The sequence below is a fragment of the Protopterus annectens genome, chromosome 9.part0 (genome assembly GCF_019279795.1).
Source record: "Protopterus annectens isolate FY-2018-M chromosome 9.part0, PAN1.0, whole genome shotgun sequence".
Classification (NCBI taxonomy): Eukaryota; Metazoa; Chordata; order Ceratodontiformes; family Protopteridae; genus Protopterus; species Protopterus annectens.
The window spans coordinates 1318401094-1318423943 of record NC_056743.1 but is presented as its reverse complement, the minus strand read 5'-3'; the positions used below and the strand labels follow the sequence as shown (position 1 = coordinate 1318423943).

The 22850-nt window shown below is 38.3% G+C and overlaps 1 protein-coding gene across 1 annotated transcript in view; it reads right to left on the bottom strand.

Annotated features, from left to right (window-relative positions):
• The window catches only part of TMEM150A (transmembrane protein 150A), a 649158-nt gene that overhangs the window by 84875 nt on the left and 541433 nt on the right, over positions 1–22850 (bottom strand). The window lies entirely within an intron of this gene.

The window sequence follows — 22850 nt, the reverse complement described above, 5'->3', positions numbered from 1 at the left end:
AACTACTGCTAAACAACTTCCTTACTGCCTCCTGGCTCTGTCCCTGCTCCTCATCTGGGACATGACTTCTCCTAACATCCTCCTTTCATTGTCTTATACCTCCCTTTAAAGCACTGAAGCACTTCACTTTACTGTAGTTCTTAAACTACTAAACCTACTTCTAATTAGCACAACCAAATTACTATTCAATCCCTACTTCTCTATTAACACTATCTTGCTTATCCCCTCCACTACCTCACTCTAATGCATTTAAATTACCCATACCTATCTTATACACCACTTGCCTATCTGCAATTTCTCAATATAATCCTTGTACATTAAATGTTTGTGAACATCAATACAAATTATTATACTGACTACTATGCTATGTAATCACAAACTGCATGATAATTTTTTTATTGTAAATACTGACTGCTGTAAATTATTTTGGAGCTTTTCTCCCTGGGCCTCCCCTGTAAAAGGGCACCTGTGCCCAGTTGGACTTTTCCAGTAACCAAATATCAATAAATAAATAAATGCGTGGTTCAGGCAAAAACAAGTGAAAATTACACTAAGTATCGGCTGCAGAACTCTGAACACGGAACCCAAAGAGCTAGTTTCAGATTGCACTCAATCTGTGATGTTACTACGTCACTTTCAATGATAAACTCTCTGCATTACTAGTGTGATGGGAGATGAAGTGAAAAGATTTGTGGCCATAAGCTAACAAGACAACAGAGCAATGCTAAAAATAAATTCCTGTTTGTTGAAACTGACTGTGTGTGCTATTACCCACACAATATCCCAGACCCATAAGTACAATTCCTTTTCCTGCATGCAGGGAATTTTTTTTTTTTTTTACTAAATTTTTTTTTATTATTTCAAATAAGATGTCTTAAGAAACATTACATGAAATAAAGATAAATAACATATTTACAATTCTAAAACATTACTAACTTCAAACCATTATATAACTATTTACACTGGTGTCTATGCAAATAACATTGAAATTCTACATTATATAAAGCTAGAAACATAAGATGATATATCTTTGTCAGTCTTTTCGAGTATTTCCAGTACTTTCATCCAAGAGTAACAGTAAGAAGTAGATCTTTTAGTTCTGTTCTTCACTGTTAGTATTTCCATGTGAGCAACTGTTGATGTTAAATTCTTAAATTCCTTGAACCTAAGAAAAGCCTAATTTTTCCAGTGTATAGTTATGATTTTACGTGAAATTGCCAATAGTGACCATAGGATTTTAGTGTCTTTTTTTGGTACACAGTTTGGAATAGGAGAGTTGAATAAAATTAAAGACTTTGTTAATTGAAAATTATCATTATAAACAGTCTGAAAAAAATAGTTAATAGACTTCCAGTACATATTGAGACATATACATTCATAAAAAACATGCTGCCAATCTGCTTTTATCTTGATATGGCATCTCCAACATTGATCTTCAGTAGAACACATTTTGGCTAGCCTATGTGGTGCATAGAAACTTCTGTGAAGATATCTCCAAGTGAATAATTTCCAGTATTTTGATAATGTAGAAAATTTGGAAGATTTTAGAATATTACTTTTTTCCTCTTCAATTGGAGGATGGTTGCTTATTATAGCAATAACCCACGCCTGGGTGTGGGTAATGCTAGATTTACACATGGTTGGTGTGGTTTGGTCATAAGGGCGAAGCCCGAGTGGCCAAACAAAGCCAACCGTGGGTAAATCCAGCATTACCCACACCCAGAAGTGGGTTATTGCTATTATACAATGACATTATTTAAGAAAAAAAAAATTACTTTTCTTAAATAATGGCATTGTATAATGCCTCCTTGCTGCCCTTCCGCAGATGTCTGGTATTCTACAGCAGTTCTGATGTACTGCGCAAGCGTATGCCTACGCAGTACATCAGAGCTGTGGGCAAAAGCAACGGAGAAAACAAGATCTCTGTTGCTTTTTAAAATCTGTTGCTATGTTAAATGGGTATAACATAGTGAGACAGCTTTAAAAAAAGCAACGGAGAATCTCCGTTGCTTTTTTAAAGCTGTCTCGCTATGTTAAACCCATTTAACATAGCGAGACAGTTTGAAAACACGGAGAAAGCAAGATCTCCGTTGCTTTTTACAAACTGTCTTGCTATGTTAAAGGAGTTTAACATAGCGAGACAGCTTTAAAAAAAAGCAACGGAGATTCTCCGTTGCTTTTTTAAAGCTGTCTCGCCATGTTACACTCATTTAACATAGCGAGACAGTGTGAAGCAAAGGAGAGCTTGCATTCTCTGTTGCTGTAAAAAAAAAAAGAATTATAGTAATGGAAAAAGTCCGGGCAACCGGACCTTTTTCCATTACTATAACTCTGACTTATAATGTGCACGCTGACCAATCAGCGTGCACATTTTTGAATATTAATGGGGGGGGGGGGGTCATTGTATAATAAAGTATAATAATCCCAATATGATTTTTCATGATAACTTTTTTTTTTTTTAACAATTTTATAGATATTAGATAAATAACCTGTACCCTGATAAGGTTGCTTTGTGATAAGAATAAGGTATTCAATGAGTTTTGGAGCTTCGTGTCTAACTGAAGTTTGCATTTGTTCTACTTTATTTATAAGAAAATGTCTTAGATTTTGTAAAAGCAACCAGTAGTCTTTACTTATATTATAATTGTAAGTTAACTGTTCATTTGTTAGTATTTTCCCTTTCTCTATACATTGATACCAAAACAGTAATGATTCTTTCTTGAGTATATTCATTTTAGAGATTTGGGATGTATCTAGAAGATTTGGTGTAAAAGCTATAGGGAAAATAAGAAAAATCCAAGAATTAATATTTGGTATTTTGTTTACATATGTTTTGAACACTGAAAGTGTAGAGCCTATATAATTTGATGGTAATTTATTGATATTATTTCTTTTCCCTAGAATAATATCAATAAATTACCATCAAACTATATAGGCTCTACACTTTCAGTGTTCAAAACATATATAAACAAAATACCAAATATTAATTCTTGGATTTTTCTTATCTTCCCTATAGTTTTTACACCAAATATTCTAGTATTGATATTACTCCTTTTCCCTAGATCTGCGGTGGTGGTGCTGCGATAGCGTTGTTGCCTCACAGTAAGACGCTGTCCAGTTCGATTCACAGCTAGAGCGTCTTCTGCGTGGAGACATGCGTGAATGGGCATACCTTCGTTGAAGGTTGTGCGTCAGGGCTGGTAACTTGGCATGTAAAAATCAACTACCAATCATTAGCGGACCGGAGTTCCGCTGTGGCGTCCCCTAACCGGGAAAAGCCAAAAGACACAAATTCCTTTTCCCTAGAAAATAATCTTTTAACATCCATATAAGGGGTGATGATATTACTGTTAAGTTGTCTTGTATAGGATTGTAATTAAATTATATGTAAATCTGCTCATGGGCTTGTTTCCATACAGGTGTGTATGAATTACTTAACCATAGTGTTATATTTTTAATAACAGATGAGGTAATATATAAATCAATATCCGGTAAATTAATTCCACCATCTTCCCAATCTGGTAAATGTTTATTTAAGGCTATACGAGGTTTATTTGGAAACCACAGAAAATTTAAAATTAGTTTATTGTATCTTTGAATAATATATTTGGGAGGTGGCAATGAAAAGTTTTGTATCAAGTATAATATTTTGGGAAATATGATTACTTTAATAAGATATAATCTGTCTGCTGTTGAAAAGATGTATTTATTCCAGTAACCAATTGTTTGTTCTATTTTGTCTAGTATTTTATTATAGTTAAATATTAAATAATCTGTTAATTCATTGAGTAGATTTATTCCCAGATATAATAATTTATTTTTCTGTTACTATATATTTGGAAAATGTTTTGTTTATATATTTTTTTTACAGTTACAGGGCATCATTTTAGTTTTGTTTTCATTAAATTTTAAACCTGAAATATTTTGAAATTTATTCATGGAGTTAAACAGAGCATTCAAAGACTCATTGGCATCTGAGAGAGTTGAGAGTATGTCATCAGCAAAGAGTTGGAATTTAGGGTTTAACATTTTATTAATACAAATGCCCTTTATGTTATTGTTTGATCTGATTTGATTTGCAAAGGGTTCTATGAGCAATGCAAATAACAATGGTGGTAAAGGGCAACCTTGTTTAGTTCCCTTTTTGATTGTTACAGGGCCTGATCTATGCGATCCTAATTTAACATATGCAGTAGATTTTTCATATAGTATTTGGATAAGACTATTAAAATTAGAAGGAAAGTTATATTCTTTTAAAACTAGTGAAAGAAAGTTCCAGTTAACCGAATCAAAAGCTTTATTAATATCTAATGAGATTATATTTAAATCTAGGACTCTTTATGTTTGCTACAGTTTATTAATGTTAGTATTCTTTTAATATTATCTGAAGTGTTTCTTCCTTTAATAAAGCCTGTTTGATCTTTGTGAATTGAGAAAGGAAGAAAGTGTTTGATCCTATCTGCATATATAGCCATAAACATCTTATAGTCTATATTGAGTAACGATATTGGCCTATATGAGGAGCACTGCTTCTCCTCTTTATCTGGTTTGATAATTGGAGATATCAATTAATATTTCCAAGAGGGTGGTATGTTCAAATCTTTTTTGGCTATATCATATACTTTTAATAGTAAGGATATGGCTTGACTGGGTATTAATTTATGCGTTGTCGCCTCACAGTAAGACGTTGTCCTGTTCGATTCTCAGTTAGAGCGTCTTCTGTGTGGAGACATCCGTGAATGGGCGTACCTTCTTTGAAGGTTGTGCGTCAGGGCCGGCAACTCAGCACGTAAAAATCTACTGCCAATCATTAGCGGACTGGAGTTCTGCTGTGGCGACCCCTAACCGGGAAAAGCCGAAAGACACAAACAAACAAACTGGTAGCATATCGTCTGGGCCAGGTGCTTTATTTGTCTTGTGCTTTTTAATTTGTGATTTTAATTCTGTCATATTGATTGGTTTGTTTATAATGTATATTTGTTCTTGTGTTAATTTAATATGAATATTATTTTCTAAGTATTTTTTTATATCCTTAGTAGGTGTATCTTGAGTGTTTAGGGAATTATCAATGTTAAATTGAAGCCTGAATGCTTCTAATTTAGATCCGTAACTCTTTTGCTAGTATTAGGAATAAATATTTCTTTTATTTGCTTAGATTTGATTTTTTTGTTCTATTAGTTAAGTGCCTCAGGTGTGCTGAATTAGTAGAGTATGAGTTTATTTTTATCTTTTCTAAGTTAATCAATCTTATGATGTAACAATTCTGCATACTTCTTATTGATTTGCATAAGTTCTTGAACTTGAGTAGTACTGCCCTTATGTATTTCCAGTTTCAATTCATCTGCTTTGTTTTGTAAGTCTAGCATATCTTTATTCCAGAACTTCCTTGTATTTATGTACCAGGATAATATTTTCCCATATGTAACTGCCTTTAATGAATCCCAAACATATATTTCTGAAATATCCTATGTGTAGTTTATTTCTAGAAAGTTTTTGATTGTTTCTTCATAAAATTCTTTGAATTCTGTCAATTTTGTGATATAGGAAGGTATCCTAGTAATGGGATTTGAATGAAAAGGTGTAAGCTCTATCTCAAAGACTATGGCATTATGATCAGATAAGGGACAATTTATAATTTTTACTTCATCAGTTTTTGTTATTAGGTCATTGGCAACATATATTCTATCAATTCTAGAGTTAGTTCAATATCTATGAGAATAAAATGTGAAGATTAGTGAGTCTGGTTCTGCAAATTCATTTATATCTTTTAAATATAATGCATCTATAAATTGTAATAGTGCTTTAGAAATAGGTTGTTTTCTTCTTTTAGATTTAGAATCTGTATATTTTTCATTCATTATACAGTTGAAGTCTCCTGCCAATATCAGGCTACCCTTAGTTAAATGAATTATCTTTTCAAAGTGCTGTTTAACTGTTCTTAATCCTAGTCCTGGAATCCAATATAAATTTACTAATGTATAGATTATCTTATTTAACTCTATTGAAGCTAGACAAAACATACCTGATGTATCTTGATGAGTAGTAATTATTTTAGGTGTTATAGTTAAGTTGCGAAGTAATATAGCTACTCCTCTTTTTTTTGTTTTGTATTGAGAATTTATTAGTACTGTGTAATTATTAACATTTAAGTTGTTTATATCTCTAATAAGTGTGTCTCTTGTGAGAAGACTATTTGTGGTTTATGTAAGTTTATGTACTTGAATAGGCTTTCTCCTTTTATTACTATTATTTAGACCATTACCATTTATGGATAAACATTTCATTTCCTAGTTTTAAGTTTGTTTTATATGTGAGTTTATGCAAATATTGTTTATTATTAGTTCCATCTTGGATAAAGAATTCAAAAATGTTTTTTCTTGTATGGTTTTTGCATGTTTCTGAGTGACACCAAAGTGATAAAATAAAAAAAAAGAACTTCCAAACTTGTAATTCTTCACCTTAAAAACCATTCCCTATCACTATGAGGTAATATACCTCCTTGTTTGGTTAGTGAATCTAACCAAACAAACTTTCTACCCTCACAAATAATATTTGGATCAGTTTTGCTTATCCTCTTAGTTTTTAAATACAGATAATTGAATAATATATTAAGATAATCTAATCAGCTAAAATATATAAATATATTCTTTACTCTTTATCTTATTGTAATTCAATAATAGTTATTTCTAATCAGGTTTCAAAAAGGTACAAACATTCAAACTAAGGTAGTATCATTTCAAAATAATTTAGGGTATTAATAAACATTTCCTCATGTTAAAATCTATAACTGTATATTGCAGACATCTGTTGTAAGCTATTTACTGTCATTACTGTACAATACAATACCTTTGCTGTTTAAGTGTTTTTAGACTACTCAAGTCCGAAACCAGTAGTATTTGCAAAGTCACATTGGAATAAAAACATGAATAGTTCTGAAACCACATCATATTTCATGTTTAACAAACTGGAATGCAATACAATGTACAATTATATTAATATTTCTTTACTGGACATTAAATATGTTTCTCTGACTGCATTTTTTAGCTTTTCAAAGGCAATTCCCATGGCTGGAGACAACAAGATCAAACTTTAGACATCTCCCTTACCTAAGAGACTGTTTATAATGTTGTTACTTGATTGAATGTTTTGTTGTTAACACTTTTATCAACTTTCAGAGGGACTTTGTATAATCAAAAAGACACAGTGCAGAGATAAAACTACAGTGCACTTGACCACATTTTCCAGACCAAACATCTATGTATATCACATATTATCTCTTACAGCTTACACTGACACTTAACTAGTGAGTTTATCTGCTGACAATAAATGTTGGGAATATAAATTTTGGCTTACTTAACACCATTAATTTAACCTTATGATTGAATAAAATTTTAGAATTAAACATCAGCAGTTTCTCATTATAGTATTTAAAAAGTATACTGGAGAACATATCAAAATAATGAAAGCTGCTAAGATTTAAACTATTATGTATGATAATGTTGCAGGTTAAAATTCCTAACCCACTTTGCAGTAAATAGACAAAATGCATTTAGACTATGGGGTAATACCTTTATTAAGTCAGAAAGTTGATTAAGAAGCTTGTTTTTCCTCTGATATCAGAGGATAGCTATGGTGATCCATGCACTGCAAGAGTATGATTTATCCTGGTATTATGATTATGAACCCCCTACTTGGTATTCCTCCCTGTACATAAGAGGTTGGGGCTTGAGTTGAGACTTACACAGACTGACCCTCGCCAGTAGGCCCCTAAAGGGTAAAGAAATATACTAAGCCTGATTATGAACAAGCAGCTTTGAACACGTTGCATTCAGGAATGACTTCATCTGGTATTTATTTAGTCAAGTGAAACAATTAAACAGAAGCTGCAATTTAAAACATGCAATCAATTCAAATAAGCCAAAAAATGTTTTTCATGCCTTTGAAAGTCATCTGCAGTTTTTTATATATATATATATATATATATATATATATATATATATATATATATATATATGTATTTCTAATATATATAAAAAAAATATATATCTGCATTGCAAAGATGGCATTAGTCAGTCACTGTGATCACATGTACAACAGTAAAATAATAAGCAATTCCTGTACAAACTACAATTGTACCACACTGCATTTTTAGTTCGGGCATGTCAGGGAACTTTCAGCTATGGAATGTTGTTTATGAGCTTCTTTTCAGTAACAGAAACCCCAGCATAGTATTAGGTTCTGCAGCAAGTTGAAAACTTGCTAATATATCTATAACTCCTAATGTTACAAAATAAAAAAAGATATAGTGATAAAGGAGTTTGTGGGATTGTCTAGTAATTTGTAAATCAATTATGATTACATGTTTCTCTCTTCAGATTGTCTCTCAGAAGATAGTCTATGTTGTTCCGATAAGTAAAGCTTAAACAGGGTGGTCATGTAATATAAAAGCATGTTTAAAAAAAGGTCTGTATATATTTAAATGAGCCACATATATTATTTCCGTTTCAGTAGAAGGAATTTAGGCTCCTATATCTTTAAAAGTGAACCGAGCTTATTTCCTGATTAGACGTCAATTAGATAGAGTCAGGGGATGACGTATACAAGTAAATGCGTCAAGCAATAAGGAACTCGAGTTTGTAGTAATATTCGTGGCTGCTAAATTGTCTCGAGAACCAAGTGGGAAAAGGTATGTGTTTTTCTCTTTTTTTTCCTTCTCTCCCTTCGTGATAAAATCATGTAGCGTGCAAATGAGCACTCTAGTCTGCTGTATAGTGTTCACATCCAATAAACTTTGTATTTTAAACATGCTATGCCATATTTCTTTACAAGAGAAAAGACAACAGGATATCCAAGCTACTTAAAAGTATCTCTCAACTCTGGATGTTTGGAGCCACAACACACTTGGCTCATAGCCGCAAAATATTACTCTCAACATATTTTGCACTGTACTATATCAATATGTGCAAATGGGTCAAAGACAAAACACCTTTTACGGCTATTTAAAGTAGCCTTATGATATGTCTAAACTGAAATACTTCATTTCAAAAGCAACACATTCCCGCCCAGCATTACTGTTTACCCAAGCTGAGACATTTTTAAAAGAAATGTTGTCAGGGATGTAACTGATAATAAGGTATATAACAGCTATTACTATACCTATTAAGCAATATAACCATATACTGATTAAAGCATTATAAGTTAATGAAGACTTTATATGTTGAAAAAAAAAAAAAGGAACATAGTAAAAATAAAAAATATTTGAGAACATTATTATGTGTTGATTACTCTGATTAAGAATATGAAAACAGATGGATAATAATGAAAAATGAAGTAATGTTTAAATTATGCTTAATATATTAATGTGATTTGAGATAAATATATTTAAAGTTATACTAACTTTAACATTTAAAGTATAATTGAAAACAGTACCTGTTTCAGTGTGATGAAGACAGAAAGAACTTTTCTTTTGTTGTTTGTATTATTTAAACTTTTACAGAATATAACATATGTAAGATTATTTGTCCTTTAGTTTCTTTTTCTTTTGCTCAACAGTTTTCCAGTTATTTACTTCAGCATTTCTCTTTGGAGTACTAATTGTCCAGTCCACAGATTCTTCATGTGTTAAGATGTTATTGTTGGTAAGGTATTTTACTGCTGAATCTACTGTTTCGAAGACTTTTATTCCATTTGGTAGAAAAACTCTCAGTCTTGCTGGAAATAAAAGATGGATTTTCAATTGCTTCTTCTTCAAGGTTTTTATTATTGGTAGAAATTATTTTCTTTTTGAAACCACCTTTGTAGAATAATCATTGTCAAATCTTATTAATGAATCATTGTATTTGATGGGAGAATTTGCCCAAGCATTTCTTAATACAAGATCTTTATCTTGTGCAGAAAAAAGTCTCACAATTATGGATCTCGGCTTGTTCTTAATTGGAGAAGAAGTATTTCCAGAAGCTGCTAGTGATCTATGCGCACGTTCTATACCATATGAAAGAGCTTCAGGTAATTTTGTTACATCTGGTATCCAGGTGGTAAGAAAGTTTATCATATTGTCCCCATCAGATTTTTCTGGTAGACCATATATATTCTAATATTATTTCTTCTTGTTCGATTTTCCATATCATCAAGCTTTTCTAGTAAATATGTGTTCTGTTGAAGTAAGAATTCAGTTTGTTGCTCTTCTATTTGGACTCTAGTGTCAATGTCATTTAATGACTGTTCAATAAGTGATATCTGTCCTTTCTGCTGAGTAAACATTTCTTGAAGCTGTTCTAGCTGTTGTGAGCACTTTTCTTTAAAAGTATCTATTTTATTGTCCATCTTGTCAATTTTTATTGTAGGCTCCTGTATATTTGTAATGAGAGATTGCAGATCTTTTATGAGAGAAGAGTCTTGTGCTGAATTCCTTAGATGACTCATGCTGTGAAGCTGATATTAGTGCTGATTTTCCAGTAATTAATTTGACAGGAATTATTCAAGTATTGACAATGAAAGTTTTCTTGTAGATGCTTGAAGTTATTATAGGTTCATAGGTTTATACTAGGCTATCTGCCCTAAGGCATTTATAAGCCTAGCCCAAATTTTTGTGGCTTACGCCACCCCTTATATGAAAAAATACTGTGCCCATTAGTTTGTTCTGCCTCTGTCCAGCAGTGACACAGAGATGATTCCCGGGGTAAACCTACGATCTCCCATCCACAGGTCTAGATTTCTCTTGAACAGAGTCAGCGAGGTGCTCTGCCTCACATGGACCGGGATTTTCAAATTAAATATTTTTTTGTAAAATTCCTGTCAGGAATTGTATTGAGGTAAGAGAGCTGAAATGAAGTGCAGCTATCAGTTCAGCATCCAAGCCATGCCCTGTCATGCAGGGAATTTTTAATGCAGGACTATACAATGATGCAACTTTCAACAGGCCTGTAGCTACCCTAACGCACTGTAAGCATTATGTGTGTGTGTCTGTGGAGCACAATTTAATAACTTTATGAAACTACTAAGAACACTTAAGTAAACATGTTATCTCCTACAGCTCTGGAAATAGGAAAGCATGGGCAACGTATATCTGCAGTCCTCAGAAGACATGAAGCAGCTACACTTTTCCCTAGAGCATGAGCCATTTAAATCCATAAAGTATAATGATGCAAAAATCATAGTATTTGGTCATTAAACATCAAGGTCATGTGAATTTTCATACATGACACAGGGAACTTGTAATCCAGTCCATTAGGGCACTGTTATTAATCATCCCTTTGCTCATACTGACTACTGTCGGCAGTTGTTGAACTGTTTTACAGCTTGAGATAAACTGCATACATTGTTAATTAGATTCCTTTCTACTTCAAAATTAAGTTAGTCTCTTTTGTCAAATATGTGGAATACACATTTTTGAAAAATATAGACATGAAGTGTACTGTAGGATTTACTGTGCATTAGTCATGCAGCAGTACATTGGGAACCCAGAGTCTACAAACCTCTCAATAACTGCATTATTCGCCACTCAGCTTGTAAAACAGCTACTGAAAAAAGCATGGCAACGTACCATAATAACCAAAAACACTCACAACTAAGCCAGCTAGTGGCACAGAGTGCTTTCATCTAATGCTCCAACGATCCAAACTTGGAGATGGATTTGGGATACTGGAGAGTCAGTGGGAAGCATGACAAGAGCTACATGATTCACTTTTACACAGATATGGCTGGAGACCTGTAGGGGCCACTGACTAGTGTGACATCAGCAGGATAAGGAACCTAATGTGAAAGAATTCTTACTGCATATTCGAAAGAACAAAGGAAAAAAAAAGAGAAAGAGAGAGGCAAGTTATGCCTGCTTGGTTTGACTGTAGCTGAGACACCATGCCAGTTCACCACAGCCACAAGACTTAGAACTCCCTATCTGACTTAGCCATTTCACAGGCACCGAACAATGTTTGCAAGGCTACCTTCTCTTGCTGGGTTGGGGAAAAAACATTCCTGCAAGGGCCACCTGACAGTAAGCAGGACGACTGGGGCAACAAGTAGGTATTACAACAGATCAGAGAAAGACAGTTTACAACTGACAGTTCGACTACCTTGCTGCAGTTGAGCTAAGCTGCCAGATCCTGTAGAAAGAACATGCACTGATGCTTAAGTTTCCATAAATACAAAACACTTCTGGGAAAAAGAAATACATGCACAAAATACCAATAAATACAGTGAAGCAATGAGTAGCATTTTCACCTCACAGCAAGAGGTATTCTGGTTTGAGTCTCAGCTGGGGGTGACTTGTGTAGAGTGTGCATGTCCTTCCTGTGTTCACATGAATTTTTCCAGGTGTTCTGGATTCCTCCCACATTCCAAAAACATGCAACAGATGAACTGGACACACAAAATGTGTCATAGGTGTGAGTAAGCATGCATATGTGTGGTATGGAAGAACAAATGAGGCAGAGCTAGTCACCCAGTGGTGTGAATATTGGCTCTAAGTGTCTGTCACTGTTGATGCGATATACCAACCCCAAAAATGGGCAACAGGTTGGGGGGGGGCATATATGTGTGTGGGCGTGCAGAGGCAAACCCTGCCCTAGCCTTAGAGAAAAGGGGAAGGTCATAATGCTTTGTAAAGGTATGGACTGAGGTCCAGGTGGCAGCTTCTAAGATGTCCCTGGTGGGAACTCCTCTGAGGAATGCTGTGGAAGTGGAGGCTGCTCTAGTGGAATGGGTATGAATAGACTTAGGGGGAGGTTTCCCATGAAATCTGTAGCAGAAATGGATTCAATGTGATAGCCATTTGGAAATAGTCTGCTTGGAAATGGGCTTCCCCTCTGCCCCTTGGGCAAAACTGACAAAAAGTTGGTCCGTTTTTCTGAAGGGTTTAGTACTGTCCAGGTAGTATCTGAGCTGTCTGTGCACATCTAGAGAGTGCAGAATTCTTTCCCCCTTGTTTTGAGGGCTAGGAAAGAAGGTGGGCAGATGAATGGCCTGGTTGAGAGTTACATTAGATACCACCTTGGGCATAAAGGAGGAGTTAGTCCTAAGGGAAACCCTGTCTGCATGTAAAATGATGAAAGGCTCTATGGCCATCAGTGCCCGAAGTTCAGGAAACCCTTCTGGCTGAGGTGATAGCTAGCAAAAAAAGCAGTCTTCCAGGAGAGGTATTTCAGCACGTTCGAAGGGGGGTAGGGTTAGTTTTTCCAAAACAAAATTTACGTCCCAGACTGGAGTGGGTGGCCTTCTGGGAGGTCTGATATTAGAAGCCCCTCTCAGGAATTGTTTAATCAAAGGATGAGAAAACAGGGGCTGATCTGTATTACAACCTCTGTGATAATGTCTAGGACATGCTTGCTTAGCAGACGCCCCTTGCTTACCTTGGAAGTATCAGCTAAGCTGATAGTTTGATTGTCTGCAAGTCTGGGTCCAGCATTTCCCCCCTGCTTGAGTCAAGAGGTTTGGGATCTGGGGAAGCTGCCTGGGAGGCTGTGATGTCAGTCTGCGCAGCAAGAAGTACCAATGTTATCTGGGCCAATCTGGAGCGATGAGGATGGCCTTTAGCCTCGCCTCTCTTATCTTGATCAGTACCTTGGGAATAAGAGGCAGGGGGGGGATGCATACACAAAGAGGGAAGTTCCAGGGGAAGGTCAAGACATCCACCTTCCATGCTAGGTGGTGATACTCCCTGGTACAGAATTTCTTTAGCTAGTGGTTGAGGTGCGAAGCAGAGAGATCCACCTCCGGATTTCCCCACACTTGAGTATCTTCCAAAAAGATCTTTTTGTGGGGCTGCCATTTGTGGGGGTCCAGTAAGTGTCTGCTTAAGTTGTCTGCCAGGGTGTTGTTGATCCCTTGTAGGCATTGGGCTATCAAGTTTAATCCCATGGAGGAGGCAGTCAGCCAGAGGTTCATGGCTAGCCTGCACAGAGGGTAAGATTGTGTTCCTTCCTGCTTGTTGGTGTACCACATTACTGTGGTGTTGCCTGTTTTGATAAGGAGAACCCCTGGCCTGAGACGGGGTTGGAAGGATGTCAGAGCCTTTTGTACTGCCATCACTTCCTTCTGGTTGATATGCAAGGGAAGTGTTGGGCATCCCAAAGACCTCGGGTGCACCTGCCTGCTAGGTGGGCACCCCAAGCAATGTCTGAGGCATCAGTGGTGATGGTCTGCCCGGTAGGGTGGAGAATGAAGGGGAGACCCTGGTTCTTGGCACAGGCCCCTGCCCACCAGAGAAACTCGGCCCTTATACAGGGGATCAGAGCGAGATAGGTCTCCAGAGGCTGTGATTGTTGACACCAAAGGTTCTTTAGATACCACTGAAGTTTCCTCATGTGAAGCCTGGCCAGAGGAATTAGAAAGATGCAAGATGCCATGTACCCTAAGGCTTGCAGGAACTTCCTTGCTGTGAGGTGACTTTTGGATGCCAGCTGGGTAAAGTAGAGAGGCAGGAAGCGCTGCTTTTCTGGGGATAGGAAGGCCATTTGGGATACTGCATCCAGCACTGCTCCCAGGAAAATGATCCTCCTGGAGGGAGTTTGCTTTGATTTCTTCTCATTGATGGTGAACCCCAAGGAAGTGAGGAGGGTTTTGACAAAGTGGAGGTCCTGGAGCAGCTTTTCTTTGCACTCTGCCTGAATGAGGCAGTTGTCCAGATAGGAGTAAATCTGTATATTTCTCTGCCTGCAAAATGCTATGGCAGGGGCCAAACATTTGGTGAAAACCCTGGGAGCAGTAGATAAACCAAAGGAAAGACCAGAGAACTGAAAGTGCTGTGAGCCTGCTCTGAAATGCAGGAATTTCTTGCAGGACTCCCTTATGGGGATGTGGAGGTAGGCATCTTTTAGGTCTAGGGTCACTAACCAGGCATTTTTTGTCAGCACAGGCAGCAGCTGCTGCAATGTTAGCATTTTGACTTTGGGGACCACCAGGGATGTGTTCAGAATGGACAGATCCAGGGATGGGGCGCCAAGTGCCCTCCTTTCTGGGAGTAAGGAAAAGCCTGGAATAAAAGCCTTTGCCTGTTTGATCTGTGGGAACAGGTTCTACTGCCCCCCTGGGCTATGAGAGTTTGGACTTGTTTTAATGCCTCTGCCCACTGATTTTTGAGATAAAAGTCTGGGTACCCTCTGGGAATTGGGAGTTCGCTGAAAGTGAATTTCTATCCCTGAAAAATGATCTTTAAGACCCATTGGTTCTTTGTTACAGACAGCCAATTTTCTTTGCAGAGGGACAGCCTTCCCCCAAGCTTTTGGGTGAAAGCAGGGCAGAGGGGGGAGTGGGAGTCATTGAGAGTTTTTGCCATAGAGGGATGGCTTAGAACTCCCTGCCTTAGAGGCAGACGTGGTCCACTGTTTGGTTCTCTGTTGTCCCTGTTGTAGGGACCTGGGTGGCCTGTCCCTGTGGGGCTTAGCTTGCCCCTGTCTGCTATGAGCAGGAAAGGACCCGTGCTTAGAGGGAAAATTCCTGCTGAATCTAGGAAGATGAACCTGAAAGAAACCTTTTACTGTATGCATAGAATTTGCTTTGTCTTCCATCTTTTTAAGCATATCTTCTGCTTTTTCTCCACACAAGCTGTCTTTATCCAAAGGTGCATCAATTAATTTAGACTTGACATGATCAGGTAGAGGTTGTTCCTTCAACCATGCATGTCTCCTAATGACAGATCCAGATACTGCTGCCCTGCTAGAGGCATCTAGTGCGTCATATCCACAGTGTAAAGAGTGCTTTGCCACTTGACAAGTAGAGTGCAATAAATCTGCTACCTCCTTAGAATTGGCACAGTCAGGAAAGGTAGACATCTTTTGCTTTAATAGCTTCAAAGTGTGCTGTTGATATTTTAACATATGGAACTGACAGTTGAGAGCTCTGACAGCTAAGGTTGCAGATGTGTAAACTTTTTTGCCCCATCTGTCCAGAGTTCTGGCATCCTTATCAGAAGGTGGAGGATTCTTGGCAGAACTAGACCTGGCTCTCATGTCCCCATGTAATGACCTCTGGGTCTGCAGCAGGATTTGTGTACAGGTATTTGTGAAAGTCTGGTACTCTGTAATACCGGTCTGGTTTACTGGGAGCAGGTGGGAAAGCATCAGGGGATAAACTGGATTCATGGAAAACATCATCCACCACTTCTAAAATAGGGGGGATGGCAAGGGGTCTGTGCTGGGGTAGGTCTAGAAATTTTCTTAGCCTTTTCTTAGACTGAGGGAAATCCTGAGATTCCCATTGGAAATGTTCCCTGAGGGTGTGGAGGGTTTCCCCAAAGGAGAGGTCTTCTGCTGGGGAGGCAGAAGAGACGGATTCCTCTGAATCCTCATAAGCAGTTAGAGGTTGTTGTTCCTCTTCAAAATCTGAATAATCAGATTCCTCAGAATCTTGCTCTGTCAATAGTTTAGTAGAAGGGTGTCTTTTCCTTTTAGAAGTTGTGGCTTGACTGCCCCTGATAAGGGAAATAAGATCCTCCGCTATGTTAAGTACTTGGGCCTGGGTGGAGGGGCAGGAGTAAGATGGTGGCTAGAGGTAGATTTTCTAGGGGTGGCCTGGCTTTTAGGCCTAAGAGTATTCATCGGTCTGAGAGAAATGGTAGTCTGGTGTGAAGACGTCATTTTCTGACTAGAAACGGTAGTGTGAAAGACCTCCTCAGAAGGTGGTGCCTGCGCTGTGGCGCCGGACCCAACAGAAGCAGAGACAACCAGAGGCTCTGAAGACGAAAATTTCTGCAGCATACCGGATTCCAAAAGGGTCTTGGTAGAGGCCTGTGTAGCTTTCGCATCAGGCATCAGGGGCTGGGAAAGCACCTCACTGAATTCCGGAGAACTGATAACCTGCTTAGCGGAAGAGTTGTCGGAAGGCTTAGCCTTGTGTGGTCTATCGCTATCTTTATCCCTATGCTTTTTTTGGAGGCTCTACAGATTGCTGGCTGACCAATGCCATTTGTGAAGATAGACGAAGAAAATACCTGTCCACAAAAAGAGCTCTACTACGAATGGTTCTCACATAAAAGAGGGCAGAGAAACGACAACGAGCAATGTCGTGGTCTAGGCCTAAACAAGTAACACAGTAAGAATGGAACTCCTGGTGTGGGATCTGCTTTCAACAGACGAGACAATTGTTAACTTTTTCGGACATCAGTTAATGCAAGAAAAAGAGATCCCCAACGGGGTACTTAGCTTTAGACATTTTCAGCTGTGATTCGAGCTCTGGTAACGACCGACCGGCACACTAGCGAACTGCTTCTGCTATGGGCTCCACGGCAAGAAAGACTAGTGTAATGGCATCAGCTGTCTTGCTTTAGAGCACTGATGACTTGACGTCATTCTACAGGCAACAGCAGCTGACACAGAAAAACAATGACTCTGGTATTCGGGTCGGCCGAGGGCTACCACAGCAGGGATAAGCCACAGGTGATGACTGCAACAGTGAAACACGAAGAACATCGATGTAGGATACATATCCTTCTGGTTACACCCCAGTGAAAATCTTTTACCACTTGGCTATGTAGGATTGCCTGGTGTTGGCCATTCTAGCCTCCTGTAATATACAGGTTCAGGGGTTCTTACTACGCTAACAGCCAAGGAAGTCTTTCAGAAGCTCAGCCACAGCACCAAATACTGATGGGAAATGAATAATATCCCCCCATCAACTACATTATCATCGCATATCCCATGTGAACGTTTGTAAATCACCCAGTCTGGTGTTAAAGGTTGTCAGGGAAGTATTTTGCTCAATATGTACAGAAAACTTATACCTAGCTTATATAACGGGGGATTACTTTGGGTTAGTTACCAACGCCTTTGCCTGGTATTTTCAATAGAGCAGTATAGGTTTCAGTCTCTAGAGCAGGCGTTCACTTTAAGCTCCTTCACCTAAAGAGAAGTGGTAGTAAGGAGTGCAGGGTCATTCATAGCATAGAAGGTTAAAGAGACATCACCCCTTACAAGTTTATCATATGCGGACCATCTGGCGGGAGACCAACTGACTGAGAGGTTCACAGATTTACAGGTGAATACTAGGCTAACTGCCCTGTAGACATTTTAAGCCTAGTTGTGTTATCACATTCACTGGTCAAATTACCATTACCATGATTTTTATTCCTATGCTTCTCTTCTGTGAATGTGTTTCTGGGGTCATACAGATGAGTATTGAAAGGGGATGCTGCTGTAGGATGGGGCATTTAGGTGCTGCATCTGTTCATTAGTAGTAGCACAGGGGGCAGTCCTGGGGTAAACTCCTTTACTCCCATCCACTGATTTAAGCTGCGTTTGAACAGGGACAGGGATAAGCTTTATTTTACAGGGCTAGGGAGTCTGTTCCAGAGTAGTGTTATCCTCTGGAACATATACCCATCCTTCCTAACCATTCTGATCACATTGCAAAAGACGTGGAGGTCTCTGGATCTGGCATTTCTGATACCATCTGCCCAGCACAGGTGCAGCTGGTCCATTAGTAATGGGTCAGAGGGTGTCATATAGGACAGGCACAGATTACTCTCTTAATAGTCTGAAAGAGACAAAAGTATAGTGATGGGGTTTTGAGGTGGTCCGTGTAGGTCATGTGGTTTAGTCCCTGTATTTTCTTTATGCGGAATCTCTGTGGGTACTCCAGCTGTTGCATATATCTGAACAGATGCACAGTGAGAAAGAAATATTAGCCCTTTGCTTATAAGTTGAGCAATACAGGAGGACTTCCTCACAATAGCAAATGCACATTGGTCAAATGTTAAGTCACTGTCTATGTATATTCTCAAACCTCTGACTACTGTATTGATGCATACATGTGTACTCCCAATGTGGTAGTTTGCCTGGGCAGTCAGTTACCCAAGGTTACAATGATACACTTTTTGGCATTTAGCTTTAGCCCATGTCTGTGGCACCTGTTATTTGTTTGGGACAAGCCCTCCTGTAGGTTGGCCAAATCTTTTGGAGACTCGGTGACTGTTCACAGCTTGCAGTCATCTGCATACTTGGTCAAACAAACACCCCTGATATTTGTGTGGACTTCAGAGAAGTAGAGCCAAAAGAAGTGGTCCCAGCTCAAAGCCGTTGTACGATTCCACTAGTGAGTGTTTTTTTTTGTGGAAGTAGCTTCCCCTATCTTGCCTTCCTGTGTCCTGTTACTAAGACATGTTTTAAAGTCGCAGAAAGTATTTTGGCAGTGTTAGGCTACAGTGCCTTTAACACATTTAGACTATCAGCTGTACAAACAGAGACTAAATGTGGAGGTGTCTCTGTCTACATTATCAACACGTACACCTCAAGGGTGGTTAAACAGGATAACACCGTGGAGTTCATCCACATGCAAAAATCACCTTAGATAGAGTCTCTTACCACATCTTAGGAAGCTGTAGGTCATCATGTATGTCACAAGAAACCCACAACTGTAATCTAGACATACTGAAGGCACTCTCCGTCCAATCTAACACTCAACTCATGTGAGACTTTAACTACCTCTCTATAGACTGGGAAACAAACACTGCCTCAGACTTGCAGGCACAAAGTTTCCTGGACTTTATTAATACAAATGCCCATGATCAGTTAGTGCGCACTTCAACCAGAAGTTCAAACATACTAGACCTAGTTCTCACCAATATGGGAAAGTGCTGCATCACTGCCCCCCCCCCCCAATTACAGTTAGGAACTATTCTAAAGCAAAAAACAATAAAAACACAGTACAGCATCCAAATTAAAAATTACAACCCAGAAACAGATGCCAAATGATGGAAGCCATAGAAATAACAGCAGATGTCAAGAAGTCATATTAAAAACAAGAACTTTAAAGTTGAGCACTTTCGTTCCTGTACACAGAGACTTCATCAGAACAAACGTCATTCTACACCATCCATTTATACATCTCCTGTTAAAATAACTTCAATCAGATACTCAAATCAATTACCATAATTAAAAACAAGTGAATCTTAAATTTAAAGGTGTAGTATACATATTTATGTTAAATAAAGTGCTTATAATAGTCCTATATTACATAACAATAATAAAATAAATTAGTAATTTGAATTAAAAACTAAGAATAAAAAGATTAATATAATAAACCTCCTATAAAAAACTTAAATGTTATAGGAAGTTAACTCTTAAAATATACATCCCCTGGCATATTTGGGGGAAAAAAATCAAAGAACAAGGCAACAGAAGTCATTATGAATTTTTTTTAAAACATAAAAAACATATTTTTAAACAGCATACTTTTCACTAATGCACTGTACAAACTGTTTGGAACTTCTATTAAAAATTAAGATTTAATCTTTTAACTAGTACTTGCTATCCAGGATACATCCAGGAATACTGTCAGGATACATAGATGCAGTACTTTTGGCTTCTGACAGAGGTTTCAGGACATGTTCCTATGTGACAGCTGGGGGGGGGGGGTGTAGTGGTTTCTGATGTTTTCGTCTGAGACATTCTGGGATGATGAGGGTTGAAGATGGAGACTACTATCAGCCAAGCAGGTTTGCTACAGTGGTAGCAGTATATATTTGCTTCAGCAAAGTAAATCTGGTGTTATTCACATTCTGCACAGAGCACAGCTGTGTAGTGCTTTCAACATTGCAAACATAGCTGCAGGTGGCTATTTTTGCCTCAAATTTGGCCTTTGCAGTTTTAGACTCCTAAACTGCTTACTTAATTTAATGCTGGACTTCTAACATGCTGGACGTTGCAGTTCTTATTTTTGGCTACAATTTCCTTCCTTTTGTTATAAATCTGATTGATATTGTGGTTCCACTGGGGGGGGGGGGTTGTTTTTATGGTACACGGGGCACTTGTTCTTATAGGTACAGCTGCTTCTGTGCAGTTTGTTTACATGTCAATATAAGTTTGCGGTGTATGTTTCAGCATACGCAGTAGAGAATTCTGGGTTTGAGGGTATTTGAAACTTCCCAATGTATCACTTAGAAATTTCTCCAAGGCAAACTTTCCACTTCTAAGTTCCAGAGACAGTGGAGATCTCAGGTTTTAATTTTATTTCTATGGAGATTGCTTTCTGGTCAGATCTGATGAAATGAGGATGTTGCACAAAGGATGGAACATAACTCCCCCATATTTATAAGGACAAGGTCAAGGATGTAGTTTCACTTAGAAGGTGCTGTAACTAGTTGGTCCAGGGTGTTAAACTCCAGGAACCTCTGGACTTGCACAGTTGGGGTGGTATATGTTTCCCAGTCTACAGCCTTGTAGTTAAAGTCACTCAGAAAAATGGTATTGGGTATAATGCTGAGAACTCCAGTTTGTATAAAGAGGCACTATGGAATTTCTGGGTCATAGAGGGCATTCTGTAGCTAGCTTGAATATGGTAAGGGACTTCGCTGATGGTGAAAAGGACATAGAAGAGCTCTAGGGCATCATGCTGCTTTACTGGCCTTGATGAGAGCCTCTTCTGCAGGAGCACTGACATCCATACACCTTTTTCCCCCTTCCAGTTAACATAAGTACTTGTGCTAATCTTGCTTTCTGTCTGGAGGGAGTTAAAGTCAAGATCTATGAGGTGTTATCCAATGCAACCTCGAAAGTCTGCCCTGGAGAAAGGATGACTAAAGTTTTTACCTCCAACCCCAATAATGTTTCGCCTTCTAATTTCCTAGTAGTTTAAAGCACTCCAACACTGGAATGCCTCCTATAAGATACGTAGAACCCTAACAAGTCACAGTCACCGCTGTCTATACTGCATTCCATGGAAGGGTATAAATCTGACAGGCCAGATCTTGCAATCCCAGTTCAGAGTCTGAAGACCACTTCAAGGGAAAGATACCACTCTTCCTTTTCTTCATCTGTGGCTGCCTCAACCTGGGGGACATGGGGTTTGGCTGAGCAATGGGTCATCCCTGTACACAGCCACCAGAAATTATTCCTGAATTGTTTTTATAGTGTGTGTGTGTGTGTGTGTACATATACATGTGTGTATGTATATTATACATAACCGTGGGCAAAGTACAACAGATGTCAGATCAATATGCACTTATGGGTCAGTTGTCTGTAGGGTAGACTGCCTTGCTGATACAGAAAAGAGATGTATAATGGAAGCAGACAACTCATTTGTATGAAATCTCACTAAAATACTAGGAATACCTACTTACCTGTAGTCGTTTTGAAAAAGAGAACTGTAGTTCCACAGGAAGGCTGACTCCCTTTGCAGATGCCTGGTGACTAGCATCTGGCTGTGTAATAACTAAAACTTAAAAAAAGCCGGTTTTCTCCTGCAACATATCCAAGCCACTGCCTGCTTCTGAAGGGGTTATTACAGAAGGAAGCACTACTAGAGTAGGAACCTGGGATGGAGGAAGACACAAGCCTCACCTGGAGTGGAAACCACATGTGCAAGTGAGACTAGCCAGGCCTACAAAACCTACTTTACCTCAGCAAGTTCCTAGACTAAAACCTTCCCTCAGCCTGTCCGTTCTGGGGTGCTTCAGATATCTTTCTGGGAATTCCTTGAGGCTTCTTCTAAAATGGTTGAAAATTTGTTCATGACAATGAGGGAGTCCCAAGATCAACTAGGCTTTCTATGCTGCACAACAGCCCAAAGATTTCCAACTCTCCCCAAAAGGGTCTATTGTTAAAGGCATTAAAACATTCACACAACTGCTTATCTCAACTTCTTTAGCAGCACAAAAGAAAAACTGTAAAAAAATTTGCCTTGGATAAAATGGGTTTCTCTAAACATAGTTGCTAGTGACTTTTTTACAGACATATCAGTATGGGAAGTAACATCACAACTAATCTTGGGATGTCAAAACAGCACTCAAAGTCTGATCAGAAGACCTGCTTTTGACAAAGTCTGAATGTACTGGAACAATGATTCTTATAATGTGCATAATATTGCCACTTATGCACATCCACTACATATGCCTATATCCACCCCCCCCCCCCCCCACACAC